Source organism: Hermetia illucens, chromosome 3 (genome assembly GCF_905115235.1).
Source record: "Hermetia illucens chromosome 3, iHerIll2.2.curated.20191125, whole genome shotgun sequence".
NCBI classification, from domain to species: domain Eukaryota; kingdom Metazoa; phylum Arthropoda; class Insecta; order Diptera; family Stratiomyidae; genus Hermetia; species Hermetia illucens.
Window position 1 is genome coordinate 47,901,746 of NC_051851.1, and position 17,237 is coordinate 47,918,982.

A 17,237-nucleotide genomic window follows, 5' to 3' on the forward strand; every position below is an offset into this window, starting at 1 on the left:
GATAAATTTTCAGACTGGAATTTCCAATTTTCTCTTCTGTGAAGTCAAGATTTGTCGCATTCAATACACACAATGCAACATTTATTAATCAACATTTGTTCAGTATCTGAGAAAGAGTTAAGTCGTATTGCTCAAACTATTACAACTGATTTCTTGTGTGAACTTATTGCCAATACTTTGGGTTGCACCTGAAAATATATGTTTCGAAGTTCATTTTATTTGAATTTGCATTTTATTCTGAGTGCAACAGTATTCAAACACAACTTTCTTTGTATGCCCAATTCGAATACAGAACTTGAGATTGATTTGGGATTGTAAATAATTCAATCTAGAACGATTGCTAACGATTTATTCAGCTGATCTATAAAAGCAATTTTGTTTGTTTAATAAATTGAATGGTGGTATAAAAGCACATTCACTTGAGTTTCAAAGAATAGTTAACTGTTTTTATCTAAGCGTTCATGTCTCTAGTTAGACCGAAAAATGGAAAAATACAAGACATTTCTACTTTTCTTCTGCCTTTGCAGTAAAGTTACGTTTGGCATCCCGCAGGATTTATCTCTTCCTTCAACAGAAGCTGAGGCGGAAACACGAGGTTTCTTAACGACAATTTTTGCGGCTCTTGTCAACACGTCTGGAGCATTATTACAAACCTTAACAAATAAAACAATGGAGACCTTTAATGCTATCAAAAATGCAACGTCGGCTAATGTTCAGTCGGCTCAAACTAAATTCGAGTCAATATTGAATGCAACTACATCGGCTCTACAGGCACTGAATACCGAGAAAGGAAATGCCATCCAGTCCATAGTCAACGCCTCTTCAGATATTTTAACAGGCGCTGGAAACATTGCAATGTCCTTCGTCAACAAGACCATTGATGTCCTGAATATTACTGCTAACGCGAAACAACAAATCCAACAGCAGCTCACAAATGCAACGAGCAACTTATTCGACGCATCGAAGAATCAATTGGCTGAGTTGCTGAACGCCACAAGGGACATTGTGACAAGCGTCAAACTGGCACAGGCTCAATTCGTAGCAATGAAATTGAACGCAAGTTTAGCATTTGCCAACTCCTCGAAGCAAGCCTTCATGATGTTCCTCAACTCATCGTCCGTCCTCCTTCAGAATGCAATCGAGTCCAAAGCCAACAAGACGTACAACCTGTTCAGTGCTTCTGGAAATATTGTAAACGTGACGAAGACTGCTCTGTCAAATATCCTGAACAGCACTACATTCCTCCTGAACGATATTGTTACCAACAAGATTAATCAAACGAACGTGAAGTTTAATCTGACCGCAGGACTGTTCTCGGCTGCAACGAATAAGTTGCAGATTCTTTTGAATTATACTTCGACAGTTATGGATGCAGTTCAGATCTACAAATCTAATAAAACGAATGCTACAGCGGTTGCATTTGCTGAGGATGGACGAGCTCTAAATCTACTGCGGAATCTTTTGGAAGAACTGAATGATGCCGATGATAGCATTGCTGAGTTGGAGGGTGAACTACAAGATGATTGAACATTTGAATGTAATAAACAATGTTGCTATAGTGCGCAAAGTGATTATTTCTAGAAAGAATAAATAAATGTTTAATTGATATTCGCTAGTCTTGTACCATTTTTCAAGAAAGGATGCATTAAATGATGTACTCAATCAAATGTACTGGAATATTTCTGTGGAAAAGGTTAGGTGTATGATATGCATTCAATTATGCGTATGCATACTTACTTTCAGTCGGCCGTTGTCAAGCGTTGCTAAGCTCTACTCTGAATTACAGTTTAGCCTCTAGTATCCTGTGTAAACTACAGCCAAACAAGCGGGATCTCGTAACGCACACAAACTGGTTAACCAGGCGGAGGCACATCTCTGAAATACTGAGAGCTAGGTGATTACACCCAAGAAGGGAGAAACTGGGACGTCAAGCAGTGGTTCAAAGGTCAACATTGCTATACTGCGAGGACAACAACCAATAAACATTACTGCTCAAAAAACAGGTATATGCCAAAGCCCGTCTGAGATAAATATATCAGACGTTACGAAGAAGATAGATCTTAAATGGTACCTGCGTTACCTGAAGGAAGGCCTAAAATCAGAAGAGGCCCTTCAGAAGGCTCAGGATATCCTTAAGACATCTTTATTGGAGCCAAGAACCCTGGAAGGGGGAATACCAGGGCACGTCAGAGGTGAAAGCAGGAATCAGCCATGAGCTATGCTAGTAGAGTTAAGGGCATTAGACTGGCCATACTGCCAAAAATGTTTCCCTACTACTGCCCAGTGCAAAACTAGAAGCTAGACGACCTAGACCTAGAATTTCTAGGGCTCAGGGTGGACAGTGACGCGCAGGAAAGCGCCATATCGGAGGAGGAGGACGATACTCCACTTGTGAAAGAGCTTGCACCATTCTTAAACGTAGTTTAAAATATATATGTCTTTCAGAGTTCGTGACCAGGACCTTATGGCTATCCAAGTCTCATTGGAGGAGCACTTAAAAGGCAGTCGTGGCGTCGGGATACTTCCCAGGAGACGAAATCCGGGTTCCTCCGGAACAAGTCGCTAAGCTAGTGAAGTACTATGAGAAGAGGGCGTTACCACTTCTTCTCGGTTGCAAGGGGAACACCCATCATGAAGTCTGGGGAAACAGCGACACCAATAGAAGAGATGAGTACCTCCTTGAATTTATTCTTGGCATCAAATTATATATATATACCATCAGAAACACTCCAATATTTGTGACCAGCACTAGACAGGATGTACTAGACATAACTCTAGGGAATGCTCTAATGAGCCCTCTATGTCTGATCATAGAATAATCATATTCAACATTGAAAGCAACTCCGAAATTGAAAGAATCATAAGGAATCGCAGGAGAACGGATTGGGAATCCTATGCAATGCACCTGAGCAACAACATCGCCCATATTCAAGGGGGCGGTGACTTCAAGAGCGAACTGGAACTAAAAAACAGTGGTGGAAGACCATAACACATTCGACATTAACGCATATGAAGCCAGCTATCCAACTAAGACAGTAGAGTCCTCAAGGGATGTACCATGGTGGAACAGAAACCTGGCCATAATAAGAACAGAGGTGCGAAAACTCTTCAACCGGGCAAAACAAACCTGAGACTGGCCGAGGTACAAAAATGCACTGACTGCGTATAGCAACGCGATCAGAGAAATAAAACGGAACATATTCAGGGGGTTCTGTGAAGGGATCGAACAGATCACAGAAGCATCAAGGCTTTACAAGGCTCTAGCCTGTTTGAATAAGGTAGATGGGACATTTACCGAGAATGAGGAGGACGGAGTACACCTGTTCCTCAAAACTCATTTTCCGGGGTCCTACCCAGCGGCAACAGGCAACAATATTTTACCTGACACCCCAAAAACAATGAAAGGGGAATGAAAGGAGAAGTGGAAACTATCAAAAGAGATATGCACAGAAACTAGGGTAAGGTGGGCAGTGGGAAGTTTTAAACCACTGAAATCATCCAGAGTAGATGACATTTTCCCAGCACTAATCCAAAGAGGCCTAGGAATCATCTTAGAGCCTCTCCTGTGCGACTTTTCTTGGAGTTTCATAATCGCGGACATCAGTATACTCATCCTAGGCGCGAATTTCCTGTGCCACTCTTTCCACTCTTTCGAAATCTGAGTTGACTAGGATGACTTATGGACTGTGCAATGCTGCGCTAAACTTTTAAAGACTCATCTACTCGGCGCTGCGAAACCCCACCTTCTGTTACATATATTTGAATGATGTTCTCGTCGCGTCGTCCTCTGGGTTCGAGCATTTAGAACACCTCGAGTGTATTTTTCAACGTCTCCTTCAGGCCGGTTTAGTTCTTAACGTTGAGAAATCCAAATGTTTGCAATCACAGGTAAGATTCCTCGGTCGCCCGATTACCCCTGAAGGTATCCAACTAGACCCAGTCAAGGTGCCAGCGTTTTAGATTTTTCCGGAAAGGAACGGAATTACAGTACCTATGATCGTGAGTTATTAACCGCGTACCTCGCAATTAAAGATTTTCAGTATTCTGTTGAAGGCATGCAGTTCACATTATTCACAGACCATACGCTACTCACTTCTGCTTTGAACCAAAACCCCGACAAAGCGTCCCCTCGCTAACTTTGGCACTTGAGCTTTATCAGCCGGTTTACTTCCCACATTCAATACGTGTCTGGAAAGATAACGTGGTTACTGACACTTTGTCACGTGTTGCAGATGCCGAAACTGTCACAGTCGATTTTCCGGCAATCGCCGAGGTGCAGAAGGACGACGTAGTTCATCAGTGCATGAGGACCAAGTCCAGATACACATTCAGGGAGTTTCCTATCTTCGGCCCAATATCCAGTATATACTGCGAGGCATCAGCCATTCCGGTCGATTTCCGAACGGACGTATTTAACGCCGTTCACGATCTGGTGTACCCAGACATTCGGACAACGAATTCGATAGTCACCGCAAAGCCTTTCTGGCCGGCCATGAACAAGAACATTAATTCTTGGGCCAGACAGAGCGTAGCATGCCAGAAGTGCAAAACTACAAAGCATGTGAAGAAAGAGGTAGGAGTGTTCCCTCGTTCCACCAGGCGTTTGTGGCGTTTGCCTCACAATCACGCCTCACGCGGTGGCCTGAGGCAATCCTCTGGATAGGCCCTCTGTTGAGAATGGATTCCTCGCTTTGGTATGCCGGCAATTATAATCACCTACCGGTTAATGCAATTTGACTCCCCCCTTTTCTCAGAGATGAACAAACTCCTCGGCTTTAAATGCTGCGAACAACTGCGTACCACCCGGAATCCAATGGGATGCTTGAAAGGCGGCCCGTTGAAGGCCGCAATAATGGCCCAAGACCACCCTTTTTTCGACATCAGGTCGGGACTCAACGCTACCGGTCTGTTGCGTCTGTTCAAGGACACAATGCCATACCTGTTTTGTGTAAAACAAAACCTTATTAAAATCGGTCTATCTGTCTGTCTGTCCGTCACTCGCATTGTTCTCGGAGACGGTAACGGCGATTGACACAAAATTTGGTGGAAAGGTGGTGGGAACTGTGAACGCTCACGCATACAGTGAGTTACATCCTTTTGCGTCGAATGTAAGGGGGCGGGTCCCCATATATGCAATTTTTTTTTATTAAATATAGTCGGGTCTTAGTTGTGACATTTGTTTTAAAGGCGAGGAGTTTGGAGGTCGAACGTGATAATTTATTTAACGGGGCCATTCTCAGAAACTGCCCAACCAAAAAATCTGAAAAAATCAAGAGGCTGCTACTATATGGTGGCTAGGCCCCGAAATATCTTCCATACCGATATCGCTTCAAATAAAGTTAATAATAGTATATTACCATAATTTTCAGTAAATGGCTACCCTTAAGCTCATCCTAGGAGTGTGGTGAAAATCGCACTATTACTAACAAAGTTATAATAGGTCAAAGTTGCCATTTCTTTGGAAATTGAAAATTTTGAATGTCAATATCACCCGAAAATGAATATTCTCACATAATATGTTATATGCGTATATTACGTGTTACATACTAATGGGACCAATTCACCTTCAAATGTCTTTATAAAAGAAATACCCAAAACCTTCTATACCTGATGCGTCCAGCTTCCGGTTTCTCGACTTGTTTCTCCTTGTCCCCGGAGATTAACCTCCCTGGTTGCTTTATCACTCAGGCGGGTGGATTTCGCCTCGTGGTGAGTTACGCTACTCTGGTAGCGCCTCCACAACTTCTTGTTTTTCAGGTGAAAATTGGAGTCGCTACACGTATCATAGGTGGAGAACTCTAGCTGCGACCTTTGGCCGACTAGTGCCACGTAAGTTTGCTATTTAAGCTTAAGTTATTGAAGAAAATTCCCAAAAGTTGATCAAAGTATGATTAACATAATTTCCAAGTTTGACTGAACTCCAATTAAGTCTTTCCACCTAAAAAACCCAAAGAAGTACGTGAAAATAAGGCTTCTAATGTGGTTTTCACCCTTCAATTAATGATGTCAGATGTATGCATATACATACATACCTATATCTCTCATTTGCGGTCAATTTCCTTCCTTGATCAAAATCCCCCATTATTTGCATACTGTCATTCCTCAAGAATTTCCTTTAAGTGCTGACAGCCACAATTTTATTTCAATGCACGGGTCGACCCCATTAAGATTTCAGTTCTTTTTTGCTGATACAGATGATGCCCATTGAGTGAAAATCCGCTTTTTGGAATTGAAAATTTTCACTTTCCAGCGAATTCATTAAATATATTCTGTTATGAAAGCATTTGTTGTCCTATTTCATTTCCTTAAATGAAGGAATTTCGAATTGGGTTCACTCTCTGCAGTAGAAGATATAATTTGCAAAGTGGCCTCCAAATTTGTCTATTCTTTCTAGTTTAACGTGGAATGTGGTCATCATTCTTATTACTCAAAGAGAATATCGATTACTTCATCATCCTTTGCAAAATGTTTTTCACAAAGATAAGGAAATGTTTTCTGTGTTCTGAATATTCACCGAAAAACCCAAGAAAATTCAATTAACGCCCCAACGAAATTATTCAACGACTTTTTGTAATATATTTGAAAAGCAAGGTCTGTTCAGAATATATTTCTTGTGAAAGCCAAGTTGTTTAGGTGGACGAAAAATACTGTTTGGGTATCTCTCAATTGAAAACAATTTGGAACAGATGTCTATCGATATTGCCCAGTTATTTTTGTTCACGGAATAAACAGCTCTCGCTCAATTCGTGAAAAAACTTCGCGACCTGTCAAATGTACACATCTGTGGACTTTGAACTGAAGATTTCTTTAAAAAGGGGGATCTCACTCTCCTAGCAAATTAAATTTAGCAGTTCCGCAATGAACACTTAAAATCTCCCAAAGGTGTTCACTTGTCGTTATCCAAATCGAATTACTCAGCACACATGCTAACACATAATAGATTTTCTTTCTTTTTCGAATCAACTTATTTTTGAACGGTCTGAAATATGACCCGGTATGTAGCAAAAATTCAAAATATTCCTTTATATATTTCCACATAACTCCAAGTTATGCGCATATATTAAAGATGTAAATATTATGATCGCGACATCTCCATTGTAATGGTCTAAGCCCAAGAGCGTAGTGACTGCATCCATCCGCAGTGAAAGACCCGTCAAATGAAGTTCCTTACACGGAATTGTATGAGGCAATATACAATAAGTTCGGTGCGCAATGCGGCACCCAGAAAAGTTCGGAAAATCGAACTCTTTCGTTGCGTGAGAGAGAGTTTGTTGCGTCATTTGCAATATGGCGGCACGTTTCGATTGAATTGAATTTAAGCCGGAGGTAGGTGCACTCTTGGTGACATCAATTGCATGATTAAATTAACATAATAAATGCATACACGTTCATTTTGCACTCGTAATGTTTCTGGGCAGATATCTTAATGGAAAATCCCTTTTCAAACATAAATACAATTTGGAAATTATAACTTCCAAATTTCTTTGTATCTCAGAAATTATTAGGTTGTTGCAAATAAAATGACCGTTTTGGTACTAAAATTTGAAATGACTGTGAAGCTTACAAAAATTTATTTATTTAATCAAGATAGGTGCCAGTCGATTCAAAACACTTCTCCCAGCGAGATTCAAGAGCATGTATGCCAGTTTCGTAGAAGTCCAACTGTCGGGTATTGATAAATTCCTCGAAGGCAATTCTGACAGCCTTTACGTTCCTAAATTGTTTTTCCGTCAAAAAATGATCCAAATGCTTAAAAAAGTGGTAGTCGGTTGGCGAAAGGTCTGATGAATATGGTGGCTGAGGTAGAGTCTCATACTGCAATTCGTTCAACTTTTGAACCGTTCTTCTGGATACATGAGGTCGTGCATTGTCGTGAAGGAGTATCGCACCATCTTTGTTGACAAATCTCGGCCCTTGAATACTCAATTTTTGGTGCATTTTCTCGAATGGGGCACAGTATTTCTGTGCATTTATCATTTCTCTAGGTGCCAAAAAAAAGTGGATAAGTCCAGCTGTAGACCACCAAACAATCACCATTACCTTCTTCGGATGGAGGTTCGGTTTCGTCATATGCTTCGGTGGCTCATCAGCATCTAGCCATTGTGCTGATCGGAGACGATTGTCGTATAATATCCACTTTTCATCACATGTCACTATTCTGTGCAAAAAGGGATCGCTTCTGTTGTGGGTAAGTAAAGAACTGCAAATTTCCATTCGAAGCGCTATGTTTTGCTCCGTGAGGGCATACGGAACCCATTTGTCGAGCTTTTTCACCTTTATAAGTTGTTGCAAGCGGCGGAAAACTATCGAATAGTGTACGTCCAGTTTCTCTGCAATGTCTCTCCCAGGCTGATGTGTGTCGGATTCGACTAGCAAACGCAGGTCGTCGTTGTCAGTCGACGGTCCTGGATGTCCACGTGGCTCATTTTGAAGGTTTACGTCGTCTGACAGGAATTTTTCGAACCACCGCCGTGTGGTTCGTTCGCTTACCGTATCAGCTCCGAATGCGCTGCTAATGTTCCTGGTCGCCTCCGCTGCTCTATGACCGAGTTTGAACTCATACAGAAAAACTATGCGTTCTGGGCTCTTTTCCATCCTTTTTTCCTATCTATTCACTGTTATCACAACGATGGTCAAAACTGAAATGACTCCATGATTAAATGTTGGAGTATTTATACTTCATTATCGGACACCAACAGCGCCAACTGGTGGTGGTTTGATACAGCAAAATCGCAACTAGCTTCACTTGATTGCCAAATCTGCCATTTCATGTGCAACAACCTAATATTTTGCAACGTGCAAATAAAGTTTATACATATTGGCCGACGCAGGCACTTGTCTACAGGATTCTACAATGCAGAAATGGTTAAATCGCCCAGTTGGCTGGTAATGAGCTCATTAGACCAGGGAAAAACTTCAGTTTTTTCCTTTTAAAACCTAGCCATTCCAGCGAAAGACTCACTTTTATGACCAACCTCTAATGCTATATAAAATCCTGTAAAGTGGTGTAGATTTTACGAATTTGCCTCGAATTCTTCCCAATTAGAAGTTATTCACATAATCAATTGGGATTTTCAATTCGGCTTGATATTTATTTGTAATTTGTTTTACAAGTTCTTCTTGGATTCAACATTATTATGTTGACGGGTACTGTGCGCGGTGCTTCGAAAACGGACCGCGCAAACAAACCAGTAGGAAGATGCACTCGGTAATGGCATAAACGTGAATATTATTTGCAATGCCGCGAATTTGTATGCGGAAAATGGACCTGAATGCATTTACTATGTTAATTCCATCATGCAATTGATGCCGCCAAGAGTGCACTTACCTCCGGCTTAAATTCAATTTCTATGAATGGAAGATTCGGAAATAATGTTAGTGACATTCTTAATTGCCACTTGCAATTCAATTAGTGCCTATGACAGTTTCCTAAACGAATTCATGCTAATTATTCCCATTCAAATGTAACAACCGAAAGCGATAAGCGCCGGGACAAATTGTACGAGCTCATTTTTCAAGTTGGGGATTAGGTAGGGTTGACAACAATACACGGAAAAAACTTGATACAAAGCCAAAACAGGAGCCTCGGCCTGGACGGAATACACAACGACGAACCCGGCAACGACAACGGAATACGATTTGCGCATTTTCTCATGGAACGTGCGCTCCCTGTACAGAGATGAAGCTGATGAGCAGCTAGCCGATACCTTGTCCCAATATAGAGCTGATGTAACAGCGTTACAGGAGATGCGTTGGACAGGGACCGGTTTCCTGGAGAAGAGCCCCTACATCATATATTATAGTGGCCATCCAGTAAACGATGTGCTCGGAGTAGGTTTCTTAGTCAGCCAAAAAAATGAAACCTGCTGTTATCGCGGCTATGTACTCTGCGCTGAGGCAAGTTTAGAAATATAAGCCTCATTAACGTTCTCGCCCCTACAGAGGAGACTGTAGGGTCGGAGAAGGTAGAACGAACCCTCGAAGGCTGTCCCAGATATGATATCAAAATCATACATGGGGATTTTAATAGCCAAGTAGGGAAGCAGCCCGTATTTAGATGATACGCTGGCTTCCATAGCTTACACCAAAATACAAATGATAGCGGACTGCGGATGATCCAATTACCAGTGTCATACGAAATGGTTGCTGGAAGTACCTGGTTTGCGCGGAATGCGGTCCACAAACATACATGGGCCTCTCCAGACGGGACTACTTTCAACCAAATCGACCATGTGTTGATCGAACGCTGCCACCTCTCAGCTTTGCTGAATATAGACTCGGATGATTATCTCGTTGGCATGGTGCTTCGAGCTCGAATAACAACACCACCTAGAATCCCCTCTGACAATCAGGTGAGAGTTAACACTGAAGCCCCCCTGAACAGCCCTCCGCCAGACCTAAAAGAGGGAAATGGATGCCGCAATAACCGTAGTCAATAGAGGACCTGGAGATGAAGCATCAACAAATGGTCTTGACAACCACCTGAAGAACGTTATCATTGATACGACCACAAATATACTTGGCTCTAGCCACAAAAAGACTCGGAACGGCTGGTTTGACGATGAGTGTAAGCTAGCAACGGAACGGAAGAATGCTGCATACCAAGTAATGTTGCATTCTCAAAGAACGCGGGTACGCGCAGCGGCTTATCACGAACTCCGTGGAGCAGAGAAGCGACTTCACTTCCATCTGTGAAGCCTGGGACAGTCAACAAGTCTGTGAACTCGAAAAGTACAGGGGGCAACCGCACCAAGCGCGCAAGTTTTACCAACAAGTCAGCAGGATGAAGCCTTATAGACTTCGATGCTCATCCTGCCGAGACAAAGAGGGAAATCTGATTTCCGACAGAATGGGCATATTGAAGCGATGGGTTGAGTATTTTCATGAACAGTTCAACAACCAAAATATCGGCGAATAGGAGGTCCCCCCAACTGAAGACGACGGGCAAATACTGCCACCACCAAGCATAGAAGAAACAGTCCGTGCAATTCATCGGCCTCAAAATCATAAGTTGCCAGGAGCCGATGGAATTACAGCCGAATTGGTTAAATATGGAGGCGACCAGTTACACCAAGTGGTTCATAAACTTATGCTCAAGGTATGGGACAGCGAATCAATGCCTGACGATTGGCAACGACGCATTATCTGCCTCATACATAAAAAGGGAAATATCACACAGTGCAGCAATTATAGAGGTCTCACGTTGCTGAGTATCATCTATAAGATATTCTCCGCCATCTTGCTAGGCCGGATAGCGCCATACGGTTGTTTATACCATAAATTGGGGTGGTGATCTTCACTATATCTAGCGATTGCGAAGAAGATGATATTTCGTAAGTTTCCAGGTCTTTAAAAACGAATGTATAGTGCGCTACATGCCTTGCGGACGCCACAGGGTGGATCGTCTTGGCAGGCATTTGAAGGCGTGCGAACTGCTGGTAGATGTATTATATGGCACCAAGAGTTCATCATGAGAAATTTCGAGGACCATTTTGGTCGGTGAAGGCTAAAGGCCCGACTCAAACTATCTCCGCTGGTCGGTGGTGATCTCCAGAGGAGGGCCGAGTAGACAGTTCGTGTATCCATGTTCAGTTGCAGCTTGATCAGGTCGCCATGGATTTGATCGAAGCGTCCAAGCAAGAGAGCTTTGCAGCTTTCAAATTCAGTGTCGGTTATGGTGATGAACTTTGGACAGTTGAGATGGTACTCATTATTTCATCCTTGCGTAGAGTCGGCTAGCGCTGCGTGTAACATTTGGTGCACGGTGTGACTTCGAATTCAACATAGAATGCTGCATGCCTAGCAGGATCCAAGTGATTGAGTTTAAGTCGGGGGCTGGTTATCAGGTGAGGTAGTTAATAGTCCTCAGTTTGGACCTCACTGATTGCTCGCGATTTAATGGTAGTAGGACTATTTTCACGTGCGAAAGAGTGTCGAAAGTTGGGTGAAAGCAAATGTAAGTGGCCGATGGTCGCTGCGAACGGCAAAGTGAAGGTCCTCCAAAATGCTTTCAAAAAATTTGTGTGGCTGCAAAGACTGTTAAGAGCTCACGGTCATCGATGGAGTATCGACTTTGGATTTCTGCAGCTGAGGTCCAAAGCCACATCAAAAGTTGTGTTGGAAGCGTCCGTACGAAGGGCACCGTCGATGACAAGAATGTCGAATCGGCAGCTGTAGTAAGACTTGGAAGTTGAAAAGCTCGCAAAGTGGCTGTAGGTTGGCGGCCTACGAAATGTAGCCGAAGAAGCAGTTGAGCATCCCAAGGAAAAGTGTAAACAGTAACGAGTTCTGGGGCCTCGGGAACTCCGAAATGAATTGTGTGTTTAGCGTTGGTGATCGAAAATTTCTCCCACTGACATGATAACTGGCGAATATTACTTCTCGTAGGTCAATTTAGCATTCCCCTCAGTTGGGCTGAACTTTAATTCTTGGAATATTTCGATTAGCTGCTGAATATGTTGCCAAATGGTGCTCGTGATTTCCCGAAAAGAAGAGAATATCCTCCCCGCAACGCGCTGCATCGTGTGGGCTGCATTTCGGAGTCCGAGCAGTATAGTTGAAAACTCGAACAGTCTGAAAGGTTTGGTGTGTGTAGTCTTGTATATGTCTTCCGGGGCGACCAGTATATGAGCCGTTGTCGTTTTGGAGTGTAAGTGCTGAGTTCACAGCGAGGTCCAGTGGTGCGCCAGTTGTCGCCTTCCTTGGAAACCAAGTGTAGACGGCTCGCCCATTCACTGGACGATGACCGGATAACGCGGCGTACTAGTAAACAGTAGAACCTCCTTTTTGCCACGTTCACGGCGAGGTGGGAAAAGACGGTTAGAAATACAGGCCATTCCATCGGGAGAAAAGGTGGAATTGGCCGAGCGCTGACTGAGTGTATACCTCGAGCCGGGTCGAGCGTACAACTCGTGAATGAACTGATGCTGTTGTCCCACAAATGTCGAGTGCAGATGTCAATGTCGATGTATGTACGTCGGCAATGAGGGAAGATCGTTGAAAAGATCGGCGCAGCCCGCAGTTCAAAGTTAGTGGTTCGGTGTCGAAGACGGTGATAAGCGCACCGTTGGCTGGTTGCGAAGTGGCTTGACGACAAAGCGCTTTGGAATGATAGAGAGGGCGAAGCCTGAGTCCCCTAGGAAGCAAGTTTAGGGCATGGATCCGATATGTAAAGACATGTTTCTGAGGGGTGACGCTTGCGGTGGTTGCCAAATGAAACACCGTTTGTCAATTTTTTCCTGTTATTCACAGCCGGATTGAGCTTCAATAGTGGAAGGCTGCTTGCAACGCTTGGCCAAACAACCGCGCTTGAGGTGACATCAATAGCAACCCGTGTGTAGGTCTGGCCTTAGTGTACCAGAATCGTAACCTCCTTGATGGCGTCTTCGGGAGGTGCTAGCAAATCCGTGCGAGGCTGAAGGCCAGAAGACGTTGTCATCAATTTTGACACTGGTAGAGAAGTCGTGGTGACATTCGGGGCCCATTTTGTGTGCCTCACTGATGACAGCAGCGAGCTCGTAGAACGAACATGCGGCAGCAAATCCAGAATTCTGATCAAGGACATTGTCGCTGTCCCGACCTCAACGCGGAGCAGTACACTGCTTTACTCTAGTGTTATGATATGAAAAGTTCGAACTAAAAGCTTGAGACACTTTTGGTACGTAGCAGTAGTACAACCCCGAAGCGAGCCAGCATAGAGAGCGAGTGAATTCCTCATAGTGCTTCGTTCCGAGTACTCCCACGCCCACCCAAATCACACCCACCATTTCTCACAGAGTAATAGCTCCTGTTTGTGTATACATTTCTATGCGCTTCTGTGAACTGCGTTTTTACGGTTTTGTGTAAAACAAAACCTTATTAAAATCGATTTACTGTCTGCCTGTCTGTCATATGCACTTTTCTCTAAAACGGTTAAGCCGATCCAAACAAAATTTGGTAGGCATATGGGAACTATGTAATCCTAAGCATACAGCAAGTGACATAAATTTAGGTCGAGTTTAGATGTAGAGGAGGGATATACATTTTTTTTCATCAAATACAGCCATGTGGGGTATCAAATGAAAGGTCTCAATTGGTACTTTCCGAATTTGTTATTAGTTTTGGCGCAAATTGCAAAGTGCGCCAGAAAGGAGTCAAAATGTTCACACTTAATGTGAAACAGGGTTCATTTTCGGAAACTACCCAACCCAAAAATTCGAAAAAAAATTAGGAACTTTCGCGCAGATGAAATCTAGGTCTCAAAAGATGGTCCATTCCGATTTCTGCTCAAATAGACTTACTAATAGTGTATTACCAGCTTTATTTTAGGAACACTAAATTTTGCACCGCCAGCGAGAAGTATGCCAGGTTTTATGAAAATCCGACTATTGGTGTGGAAGTTATAGCCGTTCAAACTTATCAATTTCCTGTGAATTTACCGCATCCTAAGCCATACAAGTAATATGCCGATGTCATAATTAACGAGAATAATTGACATTCGAATGAAATATTAAAATTCCATTCCTGAATAATCTAGTTCTCCTCAGCCCTTTTTAAGGTTTGTCTAAAACAAACCTTTATTAAAATCGGTTTACTGTCTGTTTGTCTGTTCGCCTGTCTGTCTGTCGTTCACACGCATTTTTCTCGGAAACCATTGTAGCGATTGATACCAAGTTTGGTGGAAAAGTGGGAACTGTGAACGTTCATCCATATAGTGAATTTCATCTTTCTAGGTCACAATGTATACAAAGAGGGGTGCCCATCTTTTTTCATCAAATATAGTCATGTGAGGTATCAAATGGATCTCAATAAGTACTTTCCGAAGCCGGTATTAGTTTTGACATCTGTCAGAAAAGTGGAGAGTGCGGGAGGACCGAATGTGATAATCTTTTTAAAGGACCCATTCTCAGAAACTACTCAACTAAAAAATCTGAAAAAAATCAGGAAGCTGCCTTGGCTTCGAAATACCCTTTATACCGATATCTGTTAAAATAGAGTTAATAATAGTATATTATTATAATGTTTAGTAATTGACTGCAAAAGCCCCCTTAAGTTCATGTTAGCACCACAACATTTTGCAGTAATATTGGTTATGATATTTAGCATGATCCTCATCAGTTTAGTGCAAATTGTGCTGTTACTAACAGATTTATAATAGGCCGAAGTTGTCGCTTCTGTGCAAAACTAAGACTTTGAAAGTCACTATCAGGCGAAAGTGGGTATTCTGACATAAAATGTCCACTCAAATATTTTTATATTAATAAGAAATACATAAAATCTTTCATACCTGCGGCATCCAACTTCCGGTTTCCCGACTTGTTTGTATCTGTTGTAGGTTAAGTTCTTCACATTTTCTGACAACATTAAACTCCGAGTGTGAAGCGTATGACGTGTGCTATTATCAATACTGTGCTTCACATCAAATGATTTATTTAAAACGCTTTCTAAAAAATAGAGGGCAATGAAATTTTCAACTATGTAAACACGTAACTGTCATACACACATCGCTACTCAGATAGGGAAACACAAAACCTTTTATACCTGAAGCGTCAATCTTGTTTTTATTGCTACGATGTTTGAACTTTTCACACTCAATTGCAGAATCGGAAATTATGGAGTTACGCCGATTCTAGCTAACAGAAAATTAAAATAAAAGTCGAGTCAAGGATAGGGAAAGTGATCTGCCTTATTTCCTACACTGGACAAGTTGGTCATTAGTTGACTTCAAGCTAATTCTGACCTGCTTTAGGATAGAGCTCTGCTGGTTTCATGCCGAAGACTATTTTAGGAAAGGCGGAGGAACCCCAGTTGGCCCTACTCGGGTTAGGTTGCTGTACTTTCTCCGATAGACTTCGTGTGTTTATAAGCCGGGGCTTCTAGAACATTTCGTAGTTAGATTTTGGCCCACTGCAGATTGTGGAAGCCTGTAGGTAACCAAAGGTTATGGTTGTATATATTAAAAAAGATTAAAAAAAAACTGTCTTCTAGATAATGTTCTTCTTTTAATTTGATCTAGGAGCACTGACAATACGGGGTAAAACTCAGATGAGACTGGGAGCCACCCGTACGAATATAGAAGCTAGAGAAGCTCGTGAAAAACGTTAAATGCACTGTTGCACTTTGGGAAAGAGGTCCCAATGTGCATGGTGGCAGAACATAATTTTAACATTTTGGCGTGGCACTATCGGCTTTCCCATTAACACTAGTTCCATACACGGCATCGAAAGGCAAACCATAATTTGACGGGGTCATTTGACTCAATACACGATCAAACAGGGTTACACGTGAGCCAAAGAAATGGGACAACAGCGAACACCAGTAGCTAAAGTGAAATAATGACAAACTTGCACGAGGATTTCCTTTGCGGTGCCACAGGAATAATAAAAGGCTTGGGTACGTAGATCAAGATCTTTCACTAGTTGCCCCAAGTATAATAATTGTGCTCTGAAAAACGCAAATTACTTCGGTCCTCTTATCCCTTTCACGTTTATAAGAAGCCACCTGTAGCTTTCCGCGGAATTTTGCTTTTAACCATCTGTGAGGAAAATTATAGTTCTCATTGGACTTTGTTCTAATGTGCCTAATAAATTGTGCTTAATAGGGATGTTGAAGGATAGAAATATAGATAATGAACAAATTTGAATAATGACTTGTTGCACACAAAACAAAAACAACAAACTTTGAAGTAAATTGAAACTGGTATTAAGTTTCCTTGAGAACTTTAGCATGTGTACAAACATTACTTCCAATTAACTACAAATAGTTAATCAAGCATAACATCTTAAGAAAACTCACAGTAGATTCTGGCTTTATTTGAGATAGAATACTTCTACCGGAAGATATTTCCTCGTTAGGCTAATCATGTCGCCTGCTTCGTATGTACTCATTCCTCCTCGCCAGGATTCTTTGGGATACATTGTGGAGCATGTAAGAGTATTTTACGAGGATAGATCAAATGTTAGTCATGTACAGCTGAACCCTGAAATGATACCCATAACAAGGTGGCTGTCTCCATTTAAGCATGAGTACTTTCTTCGAAAAGTTTAAGTTTGTATGTTGAGTATAAATGCGGTAGGTACATACCAATGTGCAGATACGTCCTTGAAATCCCATAAACTGGAGTAAACACTAAACTTGTTGAATTCAATCACTGCCTCCTGAACACGATGACCACGATAAAGTGGTCAGAGGAAAACCAAAAATCAATACGTAGTCGAATGGAAGTTTCCATGCCGTTGAATTGAAATTGTCGGGAATAA